The sequence below is a fragment of the Grampus griseus genome (genome assembly GCF_964374135.1).
Source record: "Grampus griseus genome assembly, chromosome: 8".
In the NCBI taxonomy this organism is placed as follows: domain Eukaryota; kingdom Metazoa; phylum Chordata; class Mammalia; order Artiodactyla; family Delphinidae; genus Grampus; species Grampus griseus.
Window position 1 is genome coordinate 9,316,070 of NC_139002.1, and position 23,963 is coordinate 9,340,032.

Here is a 23,963-nt window from a genome sequence, read left to right on the forward strand (position 1 = left end):
CTAGGTACTGGGATTAGGAGAAGAATAAGATTCAGTTCTTAACCTGGATAGATAGATACATATGTTTGAGGTGCTGTGACAACGCACAGGATGAGGGAGGACAGCAGTGTTTCAGGAAAGGCAGGAAGCGCCGTGAGCAGTAGTCAGAGAGGAGATATGTGAGCTGGGTATTGCAGGAGGCACAGGGGCTATTCGGGACGAGGAGATTCCAGGCAGAGGGAACAGCAAGTGCAAAGGCACTGAGGTGTGAAGTGATACAGAGTATTTGGGGGGAACTGAGCAACCTAGTATATTTGGGTACCAGGCATAGAAGTGTCTGTAAGTAACAGGGAGGAGGGAGCTATGAGGCGGGCAGGAGATGAAGCAGGAAAAGCAGACAGGGCTGAGCCGTGAGGCCCCTGGTCAGCCAGGCCAAGGAAGCCGCAGACAGTAAAGAACCCCTGGGGATGGAGGAGCACAGGCGTGACGTGGGCACACGCTCACAAGAGCATTAATTAGGCTCCAGCTATTGCTGGCATGGCACTAGGCTCCTCCACATACAGGAGGCTAGCCCTGGCTCAGTCTGATGATACATGAATTTGACAAGGTCTTCTCCTCTTTGATTCATGCAATTATCGCTGGAGAAATGGCCAATTTGGGAGCAATTTTTCTTCTCTGAAGAGCCAGGCTGGCTGGCTAACAGTGAAGGCCAGGGGAGCGTTCCTGCATCACCACTGCCACCACCCACAGCCAGAGCTGCTGGGAGCAGTGCCTGGAAATCCCGAAGAAGCTCTGGGGATCTGGGAAGGACTTGAGAAGGGTAATGGTGGAGGCCACAGGAGCCACAGAGGAAGCATAAAGCGGGGGGAACCCCTCAGGCTGGATAAAGATTGATGGGTACCTGCATTTCCAGAGAACTGGAGAGAAAGGTCAGGTGGGTGGTGGCAGCCACCTCGTAGCTCCAAGCCCTGCTGGAAGCTTCCCGAGGCCTGCTTAGCAGGGAAGGTTCTCCTTCCCCTCCTTCCTCTCCTCCCCTCCCTCCCGGCCCCCCTTCCCTGTTCCTCTCCAGAAAGGTTTATGGAGAAGACTCCAAATAGCCCCTCTCCTGCAGTCACGGTCACACCAACTGAAAGGAGATTTAATTAGCAAAATCTCGTTAGGCAAACGAAATTATCCGTAAGACAATAGTCCTCTGGACAGGGGGTATGATTAAACAAAGCCATTAATTGAGAGAGTAGCTTTGGCAGCCCCCGGAAGCACTCAGCTCTGGGCCAGCGGAACAGACCCGGGCCCCTCCGCCCGCCCCACCCCCTCCCCACGTCATCTCGGCTCTTCCAGGGCCCCTCCAGTTGGGGCTGCAGACCTCTCTCTCATCAGCGGCCCCTCTGCCGCCAGATTCCTGCTAAAGTGCCTGATTGCATAATGTCTATTTGCATAATGTAAATTGCAATCTCCTAGCTCGGGAGGCAGGAATCACAGAACAGCCATTATTTTTTTACCACTCCACAAAAATTCTACATTTAGAAAGCAGATTTGCAGCTCAGAAAGCCGTATAAATCTGAATCTGCCACAAATGTCATTAAATCACACCCATTAAGCCGGACCAACGAAGAGCCCCTGTCACTGCTCTCCGCACACTCAAGGACTCCCAGGCCAGATGGAGGCCACGAAAAAATGGAGGCTGTGGCAGCGGGGCTGCAGCAGGAGCTGCAAAGGCAGGAAATTCTGTCTCATAAGCCTTCACACACGCACCCCACGCACAGGCCCCACCAAGACCTGGCGGGCGGAGGACGGAGAGGGGGCGGAAGTGGTTTGAGTTATTTCTAAGCTTGTCGCCTGATTTCTTGAGGGCACTCGGTCTGCAGACTTTTAATTTACGGAGCAGAAGAGCGTATGCGGGGAAGAAGCCCGCACCTTCCGCAAAGGGAAGGGGAGATGCCAGGTAGTTCACGCGAGGGTGAGAAGTCCAGGCCTTCAGCAGCTCTTTAATGACCTTTTTCTGTCTTCTCCCAAGTCCCCTCCAGCCAAGTGCAGGAAAACCGGGGACAAATCCTGCCCTGACTGGGCTGGGCTGGACCGGATTCTGAGCTCCTTTTAAGAGCTGTTTCCTAGGGGTCACTGGAGAGAGAGGTGAGTCACAAGGTCCCTAGAAAGGGGCCTTCCCTCCGACAACCACTCATGATTCCAGTTTCCCCGCAGCCATGTACCTGGTTACTTTTTTGCCTCTTTATTGCTCATTCAATATTCATCTGTCAAAGGGCAAGATGCTAATGTGTATTATTAAAATATCAATAGTTCATGAGTGAACTTTTATGGAGAGTACAGTTAAAGGAAAGATGCTAGACCATCTCTGTCAGCAGCAACGGAGAGGAACCGTCTTTCCATCTCTACTTTTTCCTAACGTACTGGGTGAGTGGATGGCTGAACCATTACTGTATACATACTGTGTGCCAGGAATGGCTCTAGAGCTCGCACGTGCTGGATTTCATTTAGTCCTCACAGCCGTCCTGGGAAGGGTGTACAATCCCATTTCCATTCTAGAGACCAGGAATCTGAAGACCAAAGAGATGTATGCAGAACCACAGAGGTTCTAAGTCATGGGGCTGAGACTCAAACCCCAGCTTTGGACTTCAGACCCAATGTTTTCCCCCCCAAGTTGAAGCCTTGAAAATACAAATGATCTTTTAGGTTTTTATCTGTTTCCTTCACCTGCCCAAATTAAACATTGGTTTCCTGACCTAAGTTTCACAAAAGGGGAAAGGAGAGAACAGGAAATCATTCCGTGCTTTCACACAGACCCATTTCCACAAAGCCGGCCTCCACTTTAGAGGTGTCTAAGTCAGTTCCCAGAATCTTTTCTGAACATTTAAAATCTTAGAACTGAGGGTAACATTGGAGGTGATGTCATCAGACATCCCCTGTTACAGGAGAGTAAACTTGAGATTCTTGGGGCCGCATAATGAAGTGATTAAGTCTCTAGGATAGAGTCAGAAGTTTGATTTCAACTCTGTGACTAACTTACTGTGTCACTGACTATGGTACCTCTCTTGTCTCTGAGCCTCTGCTCCCTTTCTGTATGTAATACCAAGATAGTAACAGTGTCTCATAAAACAGTGCGAGGGTTTCAATAAGAACATGCACATCACGTGCTGAGCAGAGTGTCTACCATGTAGTAAGTGCTCAACAAACGAGTTATTACTATTAATATTAAGTCGACTTGTGGAAGACTCCAAGACTCTCCCACCAAAACTTTTCATCAAAACCAAGCCCCTTTGCCCCTCTCTTCCCTGCCCCCTCCCTTTCACCATTAGCCATTCTCATATCTTGGCCCTGGTTCTGCTCCCACCCTGTGGTTGCTTGAGTTTTGTTTCTATCCCCTTACGTCACAACAAGGCATCCAGGGTACTCAGATTCTCTTCTAAAACTTAGCTGCATCCGGGTCAGGAAAACGGCAAAGGAACTGGAGCCTGGTCCTCAAAGGCCCCGCCTCCACAGGTTACAGTGTGTGTGGCAGAGAGGAAGCATGGAGAGGAAAGGACACGAGGATCACGGAGGAAGGGCTGCCCGCATAGCCCACGCCCCCTGCACAACCTGACAGACCCAACGGCCCCTTCAGTCTGATATTTGGCTGAAGCCTCCCCCAGCCCAGAAGGCCAGGGAGTGGAGGGTGTGGGAGCTATGCCTGGGAATGAAGGGCCCAAGGCTTGTGGAGTCCTTGTCACAGGTCTAGGCCCTCTCCAGACCTGGCACTTCAAGCTGTGGGTTGCAAACTGGACCCATTCTTGCAGAGAAGGACTATAACGTAGCGCAGGGGTCCGCAGCCTGTTAGGAACCGGGCTGCACAGCAGGAGGTGAGCGGCGAGCTAGCAAGCTTCATCTGCCGCTCAGCATGGCTCGCATTACCGCCTGAAGCATCCCTCCCCTCCCCCACCCCCACCCCCACCCTCCCGGTCCGGGGAAACTGTCTTCCAGGAAACCAGTCCCTGGTGCCAGAAAGGTTGGGGAGTGCTGTGGTACCAACTGCAGGGCCTCCTAACACCAGCGTGTCCTCGGGGAATGCCCCCCTGGGGGCGGAGCCTAGCCTGGCTGTGGGGGGCGGTGCCTTTAAAGCCAGACATTGGGTGGGTTTAAACAGTCTGGTTCTTGGAGGCAGGTTTCCTTAGCTGCCTCGGGAGTAGATGAGGCTGTGCTGGGCCAGGCCTGAGTAGTGCTCCCCAAAGACGGCTGCTACAACATAGTACCCCCCAAACACACTCTTCATCTGATGTGCTGTGGATACTCCTGCTTTGAGACGTGGCTGCAGGGGCAGTGTCCATGTCCCCTTCTCTAAACCCAGGTGGGCCTTTGTGCCTGCCCCCAACCAGGGCAACGTGTGAACGTGATACTGCCGGGCTTGGGCAGTGCAGCCCTGTCGATCCACGTTATGAAGATGTCCAGGCCACGTGGAAAGGGCGCGTGGACCTGGTGGACAGCCCCAGCTAGCGCCTCAGCCAACAGCTGGTATCCACCCCCAGAGGGATGAGCGAACGAGCCTCCAGATGATTCCAGCACCCAGCTTCTGCCCCAGCAGAGACCCCAGACCTGGGGCTCAGAGGCAATCTCCCCACCGTGCCCTGTTTGAACTCCTGACTCACAGAATAAATGAGCATAACGAACGGTGTTAAGTCACTATGTCTTGGGGTGGTTTGTTACACAGCCATAATAACTGGAACACCACTTGAATTAAATTAGAATGTTTGCTGTTTCCCTCTCAAATCCAGCCCTCACTTCAGACTCGCAGACTGTTCCCTCCTCCGCAGGTCCCGTCCCACCTTTTCTTCCTCCCCCTCCAAAAGGCAGGCTCCTCCTTAGCAAAAAACACTCCCAGGAAGATCCTTTGAATCTTCCCCTTTCAGAGTCCCAGGACCTGAAGATCCCCACTCTTCCCCGTTCCTCTGTGCGGGTCCCAGAGTGTCCCTACGAGGGATGTCCCCCAGGTGTGGGTGGGCCCGGGCCAGGAGCCCGGCTGTTCTCGGGGACGGGGATGGAACGTGCAGACTTATTTCCCCTACACGTATCCCGGTCTCAGGAAGCTTCACGCTCGGCTTGCTCCTCTCATACTGACTTGACTGATGAGGTCCCTCTAACCTCCGGTGCGAGGAGACATCGATTCTCGCAAAGGTCATTATCTTCCTACTATGGCTCCCCCCACCCCGGCCCCATCTCCTAGGTAGGCTTTCCTGGAACAGGATGGAGGGAGGCACCCTTCCCCGGCCCGGTGTCTGGGGATCGACCACTCCGAGCCGGGCGGAAAGGGGATGCCCTGGGAGCCGCGCCCTGTCAATCACAGAGGCACCAGCAGTGCCGCGCAGGCCATTAGGCGGAGGGCCGGCGCCCTGCTCACTCACCGGGCAGCCATCGGCAGGATGTTAGACGATCGCAGGGCGGCCATTCTTATGATTTATTCAAATGCTCATTACAGTCAATCTATTTTTACACAGAGGTGAAGATGTGCGCTGATAACGTTTAATCATTTAAAATTCCGTGGACTGGTTGGGAGCCAATGTACTATCAAAGTCGCAGCCGCTCAGCCCCCGGGAGCCCCCGAAGCAGGGTAGGGAAGCTGTGCAGCCCCAGGCCAGCCCTTCCAGCTGACACTGCCTGAGCGGCGCCTAGGTGGAGGGTGCAGAGGGGAAACAAGGAGCAGGGGATCCCAGCCTAGCCTCCAGGAGCTCACAGCCTCGCTGAGGGCACACAGCGAAGCGCGGGCAGAGGGATGCCCAGCAGAAGGATGAGGCGCAGCATCTCAGAAGAGGGAGAAATCACTTCTAGCTGGATCACCGAAGGAGGTTGCAACGAGCAGACTGGACTTAGGACAGGGCCTACAGGTGGGAAGCCTTATGCCAAGTGGGAGAACCAATATGAGGAAATACACAGACGGATAAGGCGGGGAGCAGCTCCTGTGCTGATGGAAGGGAGGCGACCAGCAGTACCTCCTTTTTCCTCCCTCATGTCTCTCCAGAAACAACCAGACATAAAAGCAAGTGCGAGCTATGAACTTGGCCCAGGTCCTCCTCTCACGGCCTCCGAAGCTTAGCCTGCCCTTGCAACCTCTAGAGCTTCCCTCTCCAACACTCATGACACGCATAACACATCATGTCCACCGTAACGCACAATCAATACAGTCTAATTAAATAGGATGTCATGTTACAGGGCCTCTTCGTCACATTTGGACCTCATGTAATTAGAGGTCCACCGTATTTCACATTCTGACCAGCTCATTGAGACAGAGCGCGTCTCTCACACAATGCATGGCTGTGAAAGATCGGGTTCAGGGCTGGTCTTTAACCCATAACCTTACTGAGTCAGCATGGAAAACGCCAATCAGAGTTACTCACAGTTCACAGTCCCTTTTCTGGTGAGCGGCATGGAGGACGGCAAGCCTCAGAGTCCTGCTCCAGAGTCAACCTGTCAGTGAAAGAAAACATCTTTATAGACTGTGTATGATTCTGCTGGGAGCGAGCACCAAGATCGGATGGGGGTAAACTCAGAAGTGGGTCCTGCTCCGGAGCACAGCCAGGGCTGGCAGCCCTGTGTCCCCATTGCTGAGTGTGGGGAGTTTCCTGAGCAAGGAGCTCCTGGTGCGAAACGACGGTTGTTTAGAGGATTAACCAGGACGGAGAGACAGGATTTCTTGCGAGTTTCATCCCCTTCCCCAGAGAAAAAGAGGCTCATGGCTGTGGAGAGCGCTGAGCTGACCAAGGCAATGATCATTTGCTGATGCCACCTGTCTGACGGAAGACCCCGTGCGGCGGGACGGAGCTGAGCAACCCTTGGGGAAGCTGGCAATCTGTATGGGGGAGCTGCCCAAACAAGCAAACGCCACCATCGATGCTGTGGTTTATGGCAGGATTATGGAAAGTCCAGTTGTAGGAGGGCACTTTCAAGTAAAAGTGAAGAGTCCCATTGGGTTAGAAGGGAGATATGCATGGAGAAAAATGATGGGGGCGTGACTGGAAAGATCAGAAAACATGACTGCTTTTAATTCTCTTCTTGGGATAAAGCAATAACAACAAGAAGAAGAAAAACCCAGCACACATGTATCAGTGTCTGCTCCACGAGCTACACTCTGCAGGTGCAGCAGGAATGAAATCCACAGCTCCTGTAATAAAAGTGCTGCCACGTCAGTGGTGAAATAAGAATATCATAGGAAACATCACCCAATAAGACGAGAACATACATAAAGTAGTGCTGAACTATGTGGTAGAGACCATAACTCTCTCTCCACAGAGAAACGAAGTTGGCGACAGCTGGGGTCTTCAAGGAAGTTTTCAGGGGGAGGCAGACCTTGACCGGGGTCTTGGAGGACTGGTCAGGAAAGATTCAGCTGGTGGAAGAAGAGAGAGGGCATTCCAAGAAAGGGAGCACTCTGAGCAAGGGTGACAGGGGAAAGCATGGAGTGACCAGGGAGAAGGCTGGGCCGCCTGAGAGACTAGAGGAGGGAGTAACTCTGACTAAGCAGGGAGGGGCCAGAGCATCTGGGCTCCGAGTGTCGGGCAGAGAGGCCAGGCTTGCGCTGTGAGCTCCTGGAGCCACTGAAGGTTTTCCAACAAAGGAAGGTCATGAAGAAGAGGACACTCCCCACCCCACCGCTCTTTAGTATTTTCCTTTTAATTAAGACAGAGAGGCTCCCTGGAAGAGGTAGAATTTCAGATAGAAGATTCAGGCATGGGGTGTAATACAACGCACTCATGGAAAGATGTCCCTCTTGTTCATGATGATGTCGCCCAGGAAGAGGCACTTCCTCTGGGGCTGTCTACTAATATCTCCAGGACCAAGACTGGTGACTCACGGAAGGACCTCAGAGACGAGACCAGACCCCTGAAGGCAAGTGCGTGAGGATGACTGCACCTTACGCATCTTTATAGCCCAGCATGTGTCAGGTTCTCAGCAAGTGTCTGTTGAAGTGTTCAGTGATGGACTCTGTTCATTCTAATCAGTTTCCACAACCAGCCCCTGGCTGGCAATGGGCTCCAACTAGTAATCTTCTAAACTACTGACACACTGCTACTGAGCATACGTGAACTCAGTACAGGAAGTTTCTAGGCTGAATTGCATGGAGTGGGGATTTATCCCTGCCCTCTTGGGACTGTCGAGACACCAGCGACCTGGAAGAAGACACAGCAGACTTGCCATTTGCACGTGCCGCTAAGCTGTGAAGGAAGCCACTCTGCTGGGGAGATGGATTCTGATGGGCAGTGTTATAAAACTTTGAACAAGCTAAAAGGATGGCCCCAAACTAAAAAGTTATTTTTTTTCCTCTACCAGTTTTTAGTTCTTGCACAATAACATCATGACAACCATAAATTAAATAAATTTGAAAATTTTAAAAAATTTCCCGCAATCCCATCACTCTAAACCATCATATTATTACAGTCTATGCCCACATGCAAATCCAGATTAATTTTTTACAGAGTTGTAGAGAAAGATTTGACACGAATAAATATACCAAACCCGACTCTTCCATTCAAAAATCAATTGCAAAAATCACAGATTGGGCTGACCTGTTTTTTTTTTTTTAAAAAAAGACATGGTTTATTTGAGTTAAATGCAAGCAGAGGTAGAGCCCTGCCAGGGTAGGTGTTGCTGCCAAACCCATTACATTGATCCTAGTTGCCTAAATAGCTATACGGTGGCCAACCAAGGGGAGAATGGTCCCCTCACTTTAGACTTATCAATCCACATTACTTTTAGATGCAGCTGTGGCATCATGTTTTAATAAATTTGACGGTGACGAGTAGAAGAGAGAGGTGAGCAAAGACATCTAGTTCTTTTAACTAAAGTTAAAAGTTTAGTAGTTAAAAGCACAAGCTCTGTAAGCAGACTGTACAGGTGTCCATCCCAGTCCCACCAGTCCCTGGCAGTGGGCCCATGGGCAAGTTACTTAACTTCCCTGCGCCTCGGTTTTTCATCTGTAAAATAGGGCTAATGAGGGTTCTGCCTCTGAGGTTGGCTGTGAGGGTTTAATGAGTTCATATACCGTAAAGCGCTTAGAACAGTACATCACACAAAATAAGCACTCATTGCATGTTAGCTGTCATTGTTGTTATTTTCCTTATTAGGAGGCCGTGAGACAGAAGATATGGGAGAAGAAATTAGAGATGGACCTTCATTTGTCCCTCTCTAATATGACCCATTGGTCCTACCTAATTCTATTGACTAAAGCAACAATCCCTCTCCCACAAGGTGGTCCTCCAAATATTTGAAGAAACTATGTGACAGAGAGGCTGCGTTGCTATACACGGTAGAATTAGGGCTAACTGATAGGTATCAGAGGAAGCCAATCCTCAGTTCAATACAGGAAAGACTTCTCTAGTCCTATGCACCATCCAGCAATGAGTTAGGCTTCCTTGGAAGGTAGGGAGCTCCCAGCACGGCAAAGGGAATCCTGTATTGGGTGAGAAGATGCCCCAGAAAGCATGGTCTCCCAGACTTGGCTTCCCCCATCCGTAAAATGTTAAAAAACATTGTGAGACTGGGAGGGTTGACAAACATGTATATTGATAAAACATTAATAGTGTCTTCTTTTACCACCGTTTCATAAAGTAATTCAACCCCCAAAAGTAAGGAGAGCAAAAAGGGCCACCTTAAAAAAAAAAAAAAAAAGGACCACCTTAAAAAAAAAAAAAGGACCACCTTTTGAACTCTTTGAAGTGAATGGAGCATCATGAAAAGCATCCCCCCCACCATCTCTGTCTCTTCTCTCTTTCTGTCTCTATCTCTCTCTGTCTCTAACTGTCCATCTCTCTCTCTCACACACACACATATACACACATATGTGCACCTGCAACCTCTCCACATTGTCCTTGTGTTTCACTCCTCACCATGCACCAGCAGACACGTGCTGGGGAACCACGTGCATGATATTTTGGGGCCTTCCAAAGCCAGCAGCCTGTAGTCCTGGAAGGCAAGTGGTCATATCAAAGGCCTTCAGACAGCGGCCCTGCAATAACGCAACCAGAATTGAAACTCAGGCCTACCTTACTCACCATGAAGATAAACTTGAATCATAAATGGAATTGAGCATTCACGTTTATCAATATGAGGACATTTATGAAATGGTAAATGAGAGAGCTGATTGTTAAGAGGTGGGGAGAAGTATAGAAGAAAGCTTCCCACGGGAGGGAGCACACTAGAACTTGACCCTCCATGCCCAAGGACAGCTGAGCGAGCTCCCACGAAGCATCCTAGGTAAGTTGAAAGGATGAACAGAGATGAGCCTGGGGCTTAGCAAGGACCACAGAAGGCACTAGACCAAGGGCGTCATGGGTTCACACCCTGAGTCCATCGTTCACTTACCGTGTGATCTTGGACACGGAACTTTAACCACTCCCTGCCTCAGTTTCCTCATCTGCAAAATGATAGTGCTTGACTAGATGATCCTTAAACCAAAATTCCATCTGATATCTATACATCTCTGAAGCTGCCCAGACTCACCCCCATATCACAGCTCAGTATATGATTGTGGGTAAGAGTAAAGACACGGGAGTCAGACAGTTCTGAGTTTAAGCCTGGGTCCATCACCTTCCTAGCTTTAACCTCTACGAACCTCAAGGTTCGCACCTTTAGAAGGGGGATAAGGGTAGCGCCTTTAAGTGAGATGATGCGCCGAGGGCATTTTGTGCAATGCCTGGAACATATTCATAACGACGAATGAAGCTGCAGTTGCTGTCTTTCAGTGTTAGGAGGGCTAACAGCCCAGGAGGGCTAGCAGAGTCTGGATGGGAAAAGGGAGACAAATCAAGAAGCCTGAGGGCTTCTGCATTCATCCCACTGCCTGTGACAGGCTCCTCTGTTACTCCCCCAGCCAAACCTTTAGGATGAGGACAGATCGTGACAACCTGTTCTCAGGCCCCGAGAGTCTCTCTGGATGGTCCCCATCTCTGAGAAGCCTCTGTAGGCACATGAGCAAAACTCCCAAAAGAGAAAGAAAACTTGAATAGACCCTCCCAGGAGGAAACGCCTGCAGGGCCACTCGTCCCCCCACGGTGTGTCCTGCGTCTCCCTCCTCATCACCCGAGTCCCCTCTCTGCTCCACATCTGCTCCCCTCGCCCCCTGACGACAGCTCGCCGTGGTTTACGTTAGTCCAGTGAGGCTGTCGGCGACAGCATCACAGACCCCGGCCACCAGGCTCTCAAAGACACAACAACTGGGCAACCGAATACCGAGAGGATCACCTGGCACTCAGTGTGTGGCTCTGAGAAACGCACCCGCCCAGCACTGAGGGTGCCGCGCAGGCTTCCTCAAAGCCTGGTAAGAACAGGGCTGACTCCCCACTGTCCTCAGCCCCCCGGGCTGCAGGCAGTGCTGGGCACCCAGCGGCAGAGGACCTGGAAATTGTCCCTCAGCCATGCTCCCCAGGCCCCGTCCAGGCCCGAGACTCTACGCTGGACCCCGTTCCTGTAAGTGGGCACCCTTGGAGGTGAGAAAACACCAAGACCCGAGACGTGCTTATTCTCCATCGGGAGCACCCCTGCTCTTCTTCCTGGCCCATCGTCGCTGACCTGCCTCAGGCCTCCTTCTCTCTCCCCTGGGCCCCCAATCGGTCTCCTGGCCTCCAGCCTGGCCCCGCTTTTGCCCACCCACCACCTCCCGCGGCCTGGGATCTTCCTGAAACACAAATTGTGTCATGTTTGTTCCTCCTCAAAACCCTCCAAGGACAGCTCAGTGCTGGCAGAGGTCACCCACTGGCAGCCCCTAGCTGGCCTCTTGCCCGTCTGATGTTTTTGTAAATTCTGCCAACATCTGAAAAGTGGGACATTTCACATTTGAAAATCCAGGCTCCTAAGTTTTCTCTAAAATTTGGATGACCTAACAACGCTGATCTTGCATTTCCACGTGGCAATCACCAGATGACGCTGAGTGTCAGAGGCCCCCATTTTCATCAGGCACGGGTCCTCCTGTTTGCCCCCCAGAGAGAGGACAGGCGTGCCTGGAAGCCGCTTCAGTCGCAGGGTGGGGCACCTGGAGGCTGACGCATGCCACTTGCTGAGGGTTCAAGGTGACAGCACGGAGATGGCTCATCACACTCTCAGCTGCGCTGTTCCCAGCCAGGCCCACCAAGGGTCCCTCCCTCTCTCACGCCCCTGGGCAGCTCCTCCATTCCAAGTCAGGAGACAGCCGGCAAAGGTCTTAGGGATTTTTCCAGGAATGCCAGTGACTACCAGGCAGGTGCTGAAGAGGCCCCACCCCAGGGTCCAGCCTCTCCTCACCCCCAACTCAGTGGAGGCTGCGTCCCCTCCCTTTATTTCCATCCAACTGTTCCCATCAAAGCCCTAACAGCACATATTTTGTTAATTGTACAAACCTAATGGGGGAATGCATTGGCAAAAAGGGTAATGGCCGTCAGACCAGCAATAAAACAAAATTAATGGCCCATAGGAAGAAATCATGTCCACTTAATCCCGGCTCTGAAACTCTAATAGAATAATGGAATACCAGCAGAGGGGTTTCTCTCTCCATGCAGATTGCTTACACCATGTTAATCACTTGCCAAGCAGGCCACATACCACTCCGCTCACATGACCCTCCAGGGAAAGTAGCAGACCAGAAACATTTAGTGCCAGGCTCGTTACTGACACGCATCACCAGCGGCAACACCTTCCCCCATCCCTGCCTCCCCAGGTGACTCCAGGACAGCCAGTGTGAGGTGTCATTGCGAGCCATCAGGTGCGGTAGGCCGGAAAGTGAGACACATGATACCTAATAATAGCAGACGTTTGTTGAGCGCTTACTATGTGCCAGACACTGGGCTGGCTGAGCACTTTCTAGGTACTGTATTATAACAGCTTCATCTTCTGGAGCTGCAGAGTCCATCAACATAGCCACTAGCCACATCTGGCTTTTTAAATACAAATTCTAATCAATGAGAGTTAAATAAAATCTAAAATCCAGCCTTCAGCCTCAGTGGCCGCGTTTCAGGTGCGCGACAGCCCGGTGTGGCTAGTGGCTGTCGTACTGGGAGCTCCGGCTAGGCGGTCTTTCCGTTGGCACAGGCGGCTGTACTGGACAGCGCTGCTCCAGAACTTCGAGACCGTTTTAGCTCGCCCATTTAACAGATTCCGAAATCAAGGCACAGAGAGGTGAGGCAAGCTGCCCAAGGTCGTGGCTGATCTGGGTTCTAGCCCAGGTCTAAGTCAGCCTGCCTCCGGAATCCCGACCCTCCACACTATTTCTTGATACAACCAGCAGTCCAGGCAGCTGGGAGGCCTTTGGAGGGAAGCGGGCTGTAGAAAGGCCCTTCTGTCCGCTGAAGGCCCCATGACCCCCAGAGAGCAGACAGACCCCAGTGCTCCACTGGGGTCTCCCCACAGTGAGACCACTATGGGGTCTCAAACCCGGGAAGGTCATCTGGAGAGGGAGGTCTTCATACATCACCCAGCCCAACCTCCTTCAATTTATGGGTGAAGAAACCAATGCACAGAAAATTAAGTGGCTTGTCCAAGGTCAAACAGCTGATTAGGAACAGAGTTAGGACTACAGTCCAGGTTTCCTGACGGCCGGTCCTCACTGGCCGAGGGAGAGGACAGAGCCATGCCCTGAGAGAAGGTGAGAGAAGGAGGCGGTGTCCCTCCAGCCTTCCTGGAGGGTCCTGGGCCAGGTCAGAAGAGGCTGAGATGCGCCTAGGGGTACTCGGCTCCGAGGAGAAGAGGCAAGGGAAGAACGAGGGGCAGGCGCCAGCCTAGAAACTGAAGCGGTTCAAAGCATGATACTGCATTGCTACTATCTTTGGGGAAAATAGTATAGCAGGATCTATCGCAATTAAAAATACACATACACTTTTCCTCAGCCGCCCTAGTTTGAGAATGTATCCTATAAAAAGAAAAGTACCCAGGCATGAGGATAATGCAGCAGCTTCGGCAGTGGGACAAAGTGAAAAACAAGCTAGATGTCCACCAGTAGGGGAAGGTTTGGGTAACCTGTGGTACAGCTATACTATCAATAAATGCAACTATTTCAAAGAACGAGTTAGAGCTACATCTTTTGCCGTGAGAGATGGCCGTAATGTTCCAAGTAAGAAAAGTAAGTAGCAGACTGATGTGTGCCGTGTGATTCCATTTTTGTAAAAGCGGACAAAACTCCAGATTGAGTGCATCCACGTGCATAAGTCTGTGAGCACAGAGGTGGTGTGGAAGGAACAGCCCGGATGTTCACGTGGGCGCGAAGGCCCACCGTTGTTAGCACATCTTTGCCTTGTTTCGGGTTGCAGAGAGCGCTGCCCCTTCCGTAATTTTTGAAAAGAAACTCAATAAGGAAAAGAAAAATAATTGATATAAGAAAGAAAAAGAGGTTGGACTTCGGAGGCAGCCAGACCAGACTGCAAACCTGCTTACTTACTGGCTGCATTGCATCGGGCAATTTCCTTAACCTCTGTCCATCTTGGTTTCCTCACCTGGAAACTGATGATAATAATATCATAAAGGGAGGTTGAGGAGAGATGGATGAGAAAATGAATTTAAAGCTACTCAACAGCCTGGGCCTTTTTATCAATGTTGAGGGACTAGTCTGCCCAGTACACAGAGGTACTTTCTGGATCGACCCTGCTGGCCGCCGTCATAGGACTTAACCAGATGCTTCTCAAGGCCCCCATATTCTGCCTTATATTACAGTTCTATTATGTCTATCTCCCTCCCAGACCGTAAGTTCTTTGTGGGCAGGAACAGTACCCTGCTTATTTATTCATTCATTCGATCATCCGTTTATTCCACTTATTATTAAGTTAATAATAACTGAATAATTATGTCTTAGGCATATGCACCAAGCACTGTGTCTGACATTAGAGATGTAACAGTGAACGAAACAGAAAAGTCCCTGCTTTCGTGGGGCTCGCATTCTAATGGGGGAAACAAACTATAAATACAATTGTACAATGTCAAGAGATGATAAGAAAAAAATTCAACAGGCTTGGGAGCAGAAGTGACTGAGAAGGGAGGGGCATCTTAGAGAGAGGAGACAGGAAAGAGCCTCAAAGCTCACTGAGAAAGTACTCTTCGTGGCATATGCCGCAGACCCAGTGAGGTTAGTAGTTACGCAAACGATGTTAGTTTAAGAACAAAATAAAAATAGATTTGATGGAGAGCAGAGAATAATTAAGACACCTTAGAAAACGTCCCTTCACTTCTGGGTATACACCCCAAAGGATTGAAAGCAGGGACTCAAAAAGACAATTCGTACCCCATGTTCATAGCAGCATCATTCACAGGAGCTGAAAGGTGGAAGCAACCTAAGTGTCCGTGGACGGATGATGGATAAACAAAACGTGGTCTCTATGTAAAATGGGATATCGTTCAGCCTCAAAGGAGGAAGGAAATTCTGACACGTGCTGCAATGTGCTAGAGAACATTATGCTACGTGAAGTAATCCAGTCGCAGAAGGACAGATACTGCATGAGTCCACTCACGTGAAGTACCGAGAATAGTCAAATTTACAGAGGCAGAAAGGAGAATGGCGGTTGCCTGGGGTTGGGGGAGAAGAGATGGGGAGTTTTAGTGAATTGACACAGAGTATCAGTTTTGCAAGATAAAAGGGTTTTGTAAACGGATGGCGGTGACGGTTGTACAACAATATGAATGTGCTTAATGCCCCTGAACTGTACATTTAAAAATGGTTAAGACGGTAAAGTTTGTTATGTGTATTTTACCACAATTTTGAAGAAGAGGATAAGCGAACCCAGGGCAGACAGAGAGAGCAGGGAACCCCAAGTCTCTGCAGCCACAGCGGGGGGAACACAAGAGACTGGGGCTCCCAGGCCAGTTGGCCAACAGGGGAGGCAACTTTCCTATGGAAACATCTGAGCCAAGGTGATTCCAGAGGGCTGAGGCTGGACAAATGAGACACGATTTAGGGTGAAAAAGAAAAGGAACTGGTGGGAGGTGGGCGGCGACGGAGAGCCCTGGGCCCCTTTCTAGTCTGAAACGAAAGACAGTCAAGGAATGTATCTACAGCAATAAAACGGTGAGCAGGAAATCTAAAAGGAGAAGGAATCAGAGGCCAAGAACAAGAGGGGAGGATCTGGTCTTCCAGTCTGATTCGGCAGTGAGCGGTATGGTGTGCTGGAAAGGGTTTTAGACAGAACCTAGGGGATGGTGCTGGTTTTCCCGTCCCTTTGACCTTCTGTGTGTCACCCTCACTCTCTGGGTCTCAACTTCTTTGTCTACTGAACCAAGTGGCTGGATCAGAGCAAAAGGAATCTCAAGGTTTTAGGGGTCCACAAACCCCTTGAGACTTTATCCAGAATGGTATTTGTGTGTACATTTTTCTTTAGAGAGATTTCCAAATTTTATGAAGCTTTTAAGGCTGTCCATGTCCCCAGAGAGATTAAGAATCACGGGAGGAGATATTCACTAGGCTCACATTCAACTAGAAATTTCTAAGATTCTGAGAAATCTTAAACTAAATACTAACAAATCTTTGGGCCTCAAAGAAATCAAGATGTTTATTCCTGCCTTGCCTGCAATAAGAGATATTATACAAACGAAGCAAAATAATGATATGTTTTGAAAAGTTAAAATTATTTCTCTCGTGCAAGTAAAGATGGTTATTTTTGTTGTTTCATGGAAAGCAGGAACATTTCTGCACCAGGCTTACAGGCAGAGGAGGGAGGCCAGCTTGTCCGGGTCCTGCATCCCGGACAAAGGCCACACGGCAAAGGGATGAGATGTGCTACGTGTCAACCCTCCTTCGATGGAAAATGAGAAGGCCCTTGATTCCCCTTGTGGAGACGGGTCTAGGCCAGAAAGGAGAGTAAACACAGCCTCCCCAGGAGGTGCAGCCCAGGCAGAACAAATGCATCCTCTTGTCCCAACAAGTCGTCATCTGGCATAACTTGGGAGGAAACTGTCAACTGTGTGACTGGGAAAGTGGCAGGCTGAGGATGTGTCAGGGAGAAGAGCGCGGGCAGAGGACAGCATCTGCCACCAGAGAGCAAGGACTGAAAACCTGCGTCCTGACGAAGGCAGGGTCACCAGGGTGCAGGGGACCTCGGCACAATGGCAGCACCAGCCAGGAGGAGCAGCCCTGAGGCGGTGTCAGAACCACGCACTGTTGGACCTGGACGGGACTTCAGAGACCATCTATCCCTCCTCCTCTTTTCACATTTGCAGAAACGGATTAACAGAGGGATGGAGGCTTACCAGGGAAGTCCAGGATTGGCAGCCTGGCCAGTAGCTCCCTTCCTTCATGTATAAAATGTGTTTTGCACGCCAGATGCTTTACTAGCTCGGAGATCAATAATAAAGGACAAATCAGCTCCCTGCCCCCAAAGAGCCCCGTCGAAATGGGAGAGACAGATGCCAGCTGACTAAGGGGCGAAATGTCATCCAGCAGGTATGTAGCCACCACAGAGGAGGGCTCCCCGACTTCAGGCAGAGGGGGGTGAGATGGGGACCCAGCCGCTCCCTCTCAGACCAGGCAGCACCGGAGGTAGTGGGAGCATTCCCTGGGCGGGCAAGCCAAGCCAACAGCCGCCAGCATCTGAGAGAAGGGTGCCCGGCACAGCAGCCCTGGAAAGGAGCCTGGAGGGTCCGGCCCCGCGGGGAGAGGCCCTGTGTGGCAGGCCAGGCCCCTCCAAACAGCGCTTCCCGCTCGCTCATCGCTTCCTAACTCGCCCCCGGGGCCTGGTCCTGAATATTGCTTCATAAATAACAGAAGAGGGCTCCAGCTTGCTTAGCTGGGGCGAGGCAGATGCGCACAGCACAGCTGATTACGAGGGAATTGGCTGAGCTGGGTGGTTCTGGAATGCTGATTCTCTGCAGAGGGGTGGTTCTGCGGAGCAGGCAACCACTCAGCTGGGTCCCCACCTGGATCCCCAGATCACAGCGGGATGCTGAAAGAGCATTTGTTTCCCATTGTTCTGAGCCACTAATTTGGCTCGGGGTAGGACACCAATCTGAGAACAAACGGAGTAGGAAAACTGTACCTTTCCTAAAGGAGACCCAATTTCACCATAAACAGGGGAGGAGCGGGCGGGGGCAGACTTTCCGAGTCCACCGCACGCGCCCTGGGCCTCCCTTGCAGGCGTCGCGCGGCTGCCCTGCCATCTGCCGAGCCTCACCTGCTCAGGGCTCCTCTGCGGTACCTCCAGCAGGGGACAGATGACTCTGATGGCAGGTAGGTAAAATGGGATCCTTTGCTAGCAGTAACTACCCAGAACAGTCTCCCTCCTGAGCTGCTGACAGTCTCCACCTGGCACCTGCCAGCCAAAGAACTGGCGGGCGTCATAGGCCGGCACAGGCCACCCTCCCCGTGCACAGAGGGGACCGCGGAGGCCCTCTTCGGGCGGGACTTGATCAGAGGGCCCTCTGTCGGGCTGCAGTAAGGCCGGCCTGGGACGCCCCTCTGGAATGACACAGAAGCCGCTCTGTTTCTGGCAGAGTGAAGAGCGAGCACCCTCCAGGGGCAAAGGAGAAGGAAGAGCTGGCGAGCAAGGCCCCTGCAGCAGATGCTTTCTCAAGACTGATGGATAAAAACTCCCGGAAACAAGAGGCCCTTCTCATAGTGAAACTGCCTTCTTGTGGCTTAAAATAACCGAATTGGAGAACCTTCCCGGTGACGGTCTTGAAAACAAACTATCAACCCTACCACTTTACTCTCAGCCTCCCAGCAGACAGGCCAGAGTTTCTATGACAAAGAAACCAGCATGTGATTTAGCTATTCAGTAACCTCATAAGTTCAACATATGGGTATATAGTACAGTAGGAAACACTGGAAAGTAAACAAATTTTTTAAAATCTCTGAGCAGTCAAAGTACATGTCACAAAATCTTTCCACTGAAGTTTGTGAACCTTACTCATAAGGACACTCCCTGGCTTTACTTAGAGCTTTTTACTGATTTTATGTGCATTTCTAACAGGCTCAGTTATCTGGTCCCTTGGGCCTCAGCTGATTCGAAGCAATAAAAGAGGAGGGGGCTTGGGCTTCGCCAGAAGACACGCTGAGGGGATGGAGGGTTGACCAAGGAGATAACGAAGGGAAACGTCGTGAATCGTCACATAAGTTTCAGTCACGGTCAGGAGGTTAGGGAGGAGGTCCACTGCTGATGTTTAAAACACCTTTGGAGGACTTTAAGAAGTAAACCTTCAGCTATCCAGAAAATCCCAAAGAAGTCTCCTTCTTGATGCTTCCAGGCTGCTGGTTTCTTCCTGTAGGTTGTCTTGATCTTGTTCAGAGCTGCTTGTATTCGTTCCTGGTGGGCTCATTCATTCACTCACAGGCATTGACTCTTTGGATGCTGGAGCAGCCCAACGATGTACAAAGCTAGACGAAGGCAGGGGTTGTTTTGATGCATCACACACACACACACACACACACACGCACGCACTCCAGGGGCACCTATTACACATTAGGTGCTCAACAGACACATGTAGTACAGATGTTAGAAAACACATCTGGAAATGGAGGGACAGGCCAGTCAGACTGTCTTTTTCAAAAAATATTTATTTATATTTTATTTGGCTGCGTCAGGTCTTAGCTGCAGCACGTGGGATCTTTGTTGCCGCGTGTGGGACTTTTAGTTGCGGCATGAGAACTCTTAGTTGCGGCATGTGGGATCTAGCTCCCTGACCAGGGATCGAACCTGGGCCCTCTGCACTGGGAGCACGGAGTCTTAGCCACTGGACCACGAGGCAAGTCCCCAGACTGTCTTTTTTCTTTTTTTTTTTTTGGCTGCGTTGGGTCTTTGTTGCTGCGCACAGCCTTTCTCTAGTTGCGGTGAGCGGGGGCTACACTTCCTTGCCGTGTGTGGGGTCTCTTGTTGCAGAGCACTGGCTCTAGGCGTGTGGGCTTCAGAAGTTGTGGCACTCGGGCTCAGTAGTCATGGCGCACGGGCTTAGTTGCTCCACGGCATGTGGGATCTTCCCGGACCAGAGATCGAACCCGTGTCCCCTTCATTGGCAGGCGGATTCTTAATCATGCTCATTAAGGAAGTCCTACCAGGCTGTCTTTTGACCCAGTCCCTAGCTAGTCACATGAGAATCTTTGTGGGGAGGGGCTATAAAATTTCAGTAGTCAACTAAAAATGTCATCTTATCAAAACTTTAAACTGCTCTACCAAGAAAAACAAAAAGACAACATGGCATCGGGCCTGAAAAAATGTGGAAAAGATTCTCCAGTTCATCTTAGAGAAACTTGTCACCCCTCTGTGAGTCTGGCTTCTCCATCAATAAAACAGTTTGGAGCCATCAGTGTCTGAAATGCTTCCAGCTCCCTAGTCAACAGGATCCTAGTTTTATTTAAGGACTGACCCTCTCCACCCCCACCAGCTTGATTTCTTTTATTTTCACCAAAACTTTGGAAGGAAGGATTTTGATCAACAGTTCCGGCCTCCAGGCAATCATCCAAAAACATGTGTGTTTTCTTCAGACCCCCTGTAGATCTCTGCCCCAGGTGCCCGACCGGAGGAGACAGCAAGCGACTCTTCATCCTCTCCCCAGCCCCTCAGATGGCACAAACGGCTCAGACGTGGGACATGGCACTATCATTGTTCTGGGGACAGGAAGTCTTTATGACACTCATAAGGGACGGTGGGCAAGGGGCTGGAATGCCAGCAATTTGTCCTGAAGAATTCAGGTTAATAATTTATAGAGGCATTCTCAGTAAATTTAAGAAAATTGAAATCATATCAAGTATCTCTTCTGACCACAATGCTATGAGATTAGAAATCAATTACAGGGAAAAAAACGTAAAAAACACAAATACATGGAGGCTAAACAATACGTTACTAAATTACCTAGAGATCACTGAAGAACTCAAAGAGGAAATCAAAAAATACCTAGAGACAAATGACAATGAAAACACAATGATCCAAAACCTATGGGATGCAGCAAAAGCAGTTCTAAGAGGGAAGTTTATAGCTATACAAGCCTACCTCAAGAAACAAGAAAAATCTCATATAAACAATCTAACCTTACACCTAGAGGAACTAGAGAAAGAAGAACAAACAAAACCCAAAGTTAGCAGAAGGGAAGAAATCATAAAGATCAGAGCAGAAATAAATGAAGTAGAAACAAAGAAAACAATAGCAAAGATCAATAAAACTAAAAGCTGGTTCTTTGAGAAGATAAACAAAATTGATAAACCATTAGCCAGACTCATCAAGAAAAAGAGGGAGAGGACTCAATAAAATTAGAAATGAAAAAGGAGAAGTTACAACAGACACTGCAGAAATACAAAGCATCCTAAGAGACTACTACAAGCAACTCTATGCCAATAAAATGGACAACCTGGAAGAAATGGACAAATTCTCAAAAAGGTATAACTTTCCAAGACTGAACCAGGAAGAAATAGAAAATATGAACACACCCATCACAAGTAATGAAATGGAAACTGTAACTAAAAATCTTCCAACAAACAAAAGTCCAGGACCAGATGGCTTCACCGGTGAATTCTATCAAACATTTAGAGAAGAGCTAACACCCAACCTTCTCAAACTCTTCCAAAAAATTGCAGAGGAAGGAACACTCCCAAACTCATTCTATGAGGCCACCATCACCCTGACAACAAAACCAGACAAAAATACTACTAAAAAAGAAAATTACAGACCAATATCACTGATGAATATAGATGCAAAAGTCCTCAACAAGGGCTTCCCTGGTGGTGCAGTGGTTGAGAGTCCGCCTGCCGATGCAGGGGACACGGGTTCATGCCCCGGTCTGGGAAGATCCCACATGCCGTGGGCCGGCTAGGCCTGTGAGCCATGACCGCTGAGCCTGTGCACCCGGAGCCTATGCTCCACAATGGGAGAGGCCACAACAGTAAGAGGCCCGCGTACCGCCAAAAAAAAAAAAATCCTCAACAAAATACTAGCAAACAGAATCGAACAGCACATTAAAAGGATCATACACCATGATCAAGTGGGATTTATCTCAGAGATGCAAGGATTCTTCAATATACACAAATCAATCAACGTGATACACCATATTAACAAATTGAAAAATAAAAACTGTATGATTATCTCAATAGTTGCAGGAAAGCTTTTGACAAAATTCAGCACCCATTTATGATAACAAACTCTCCAGAAAATGGGCATAGAGGGAACCTACCTCAACATAATAAAGGCCATATAGGACAAACCCACAGCAAACATCATTCTCAATGGTGAAAACCTGAAAGCATTTCCTCTAAGATCAGGAACAAGACAAGGATGTCCACAATTGCCACTATTATTCAACATAGTTTTGGAAGTCTTAGCCATGGCAATCAGAGAAGAAAAAGAAATAAAAAGAATACAAATTGGAAAAGAAGAAGTAAAACTGTCACTGTTTGCAGATGACATGACACTATACATAGAGAATCCTAAAGATGCCACCAGAAAACTACTACAGCTAATCAGTGAATTTGGTAAAGTTGCAGGATACAAAATTAATGCACAGAAATCTCTTGCATTCCTATACACTAATGATGAAAAATCTGAAAGAGAAATTAAGGAAACACTATCATTTACCATTGCAACAAAAAGAATAAAATATCTAGGAATAAAACTACCTAGGGAGAAAAAAGACCTGTATGCAGAAAACTATAAGACATTGTTGAAAGAAATTAAAGATGATACCAACAGATGGAGAGATGTACCATGTTCTCAGATTGGAAGAATCAATATTGTGAAAATGACTATAGTACCCAAAGCAATCTACAGATTCAATGCAATCCCTATTAAATTACCAATGGTATTTTTTACAGAACTAGAACAAAAAATCTTAAAATTTGTATGGAGACACAAAAGACCCCGAATAGCCAAAGCGGTCTTGAGGGAAAAAAGCAGAGCTGGAGGAATCAGACTCCCTGACTTCAGACTATACTACAAAGCTACAGTAATCAAGACAATATGGTACTGGCACAAAAACAGAAATATAGATCAATGGAACAGGCTAGAAAGCCCAGAGATAAACTCACGCACCTATGGTCAACTAATCTATGACAAAGGAGGCAAGGATATACAATGGAGATAAGACAGTCTCTTTAATAAGTGGTGCTGGGAAAACTGGATAGCTACATGTAAAAGAATGAAATTAGAACACTCCCTAACACCATACACAAAAATAAACTCAAAATGGATTAGAGACCTACATGTAACACCGGACACTATAAAACTCTTAGAGGAAAACCTAGGAAGAACACTCTTTGATATAAATCACAGAAAGATCTTTTTTGACCCACCTCCTAGAGTAATAGAGATAAAAACAAAAATAAACAAATGGGACCTAATGAAACTTCAAAGCTTTTGCAAAGCAAAGGAAACTACAAACAAGACAAAAAGACAACTCTCAGAATGGGAAAAACTATTTGCAAATGAATCAATGGACAAAGGATTAATCTCCAAAATATATAAACAGCTCATGCAGGTCAATATTAAAAAAAAAAAAAAAAACCCAATCCAAAAATGGGCAGAAGACCTAAACAGACATTTCTCCAAAGAAGACATACAGATGGCCAAGAAGCACATGAAAAGCTGCTCAACGTCACTATTTATTAGAGAAATGCAAATCAAAACTACTATGAGGTATCACCTCACACCAGCTAGAATGGCCATCATCAGAAAATCTACAAACAACAAATGCTGGAGATGGTGTGGAGAAAAGGGAACCCTCTTGCACTGTTGGTGGGAATGTAAATTGATACAGCCACTATGGAGAACAGTATGAAGGTTCCTTAAAAACTAAAAATAGAATTACCATATGACCCAGAAATCCCAGTACTGGGCAAATACCCAGAGAAAACCATAATTCAAAAAGACACATGCACCCCAATGTTCATTGCAGCACTATTTACAATTGCCAGGTCATGGAAGCAACCTAAATGCCCATCGACAGATGAGTGGATAAAGAAGATGTGATACATATATACAATGGAATATTACTCAGCCATAAGAAGGAATGAAATTGGGTCATTTGTAGAGACGTGGATGGATCTAGAGACTGTCACACAGAGTGAAGTCAGTCAGAAAGGGAAA

At 48.9% G+C, this 23,963-nt stretch overlaps 1 protein-coding gene across 2 annotated transcripts in view; it reads right to left on the reverse strand.

The window, feature by feature from the left end:
• The window catches only part of PKNOX2 (PBX/knotted 1 homeobox 2), a 256,499-nt gene that overhangs the window by 179,206 nt on the left and 53,330 nt on the right, over positions 1 to 23,963 (reverse strand). For both annotated transcript variants that reach the window (XM_082659917.1, XM_082659916.1), the window contains exon 2: positions 6,357 to 6,426. The gene's annotated coding sequence lies outside the window, so the exon portion shown is untranslated. The remainder of the gene's footprint in view (positions 1 to 6,356; positions 6,427 to 23,963) is intronic.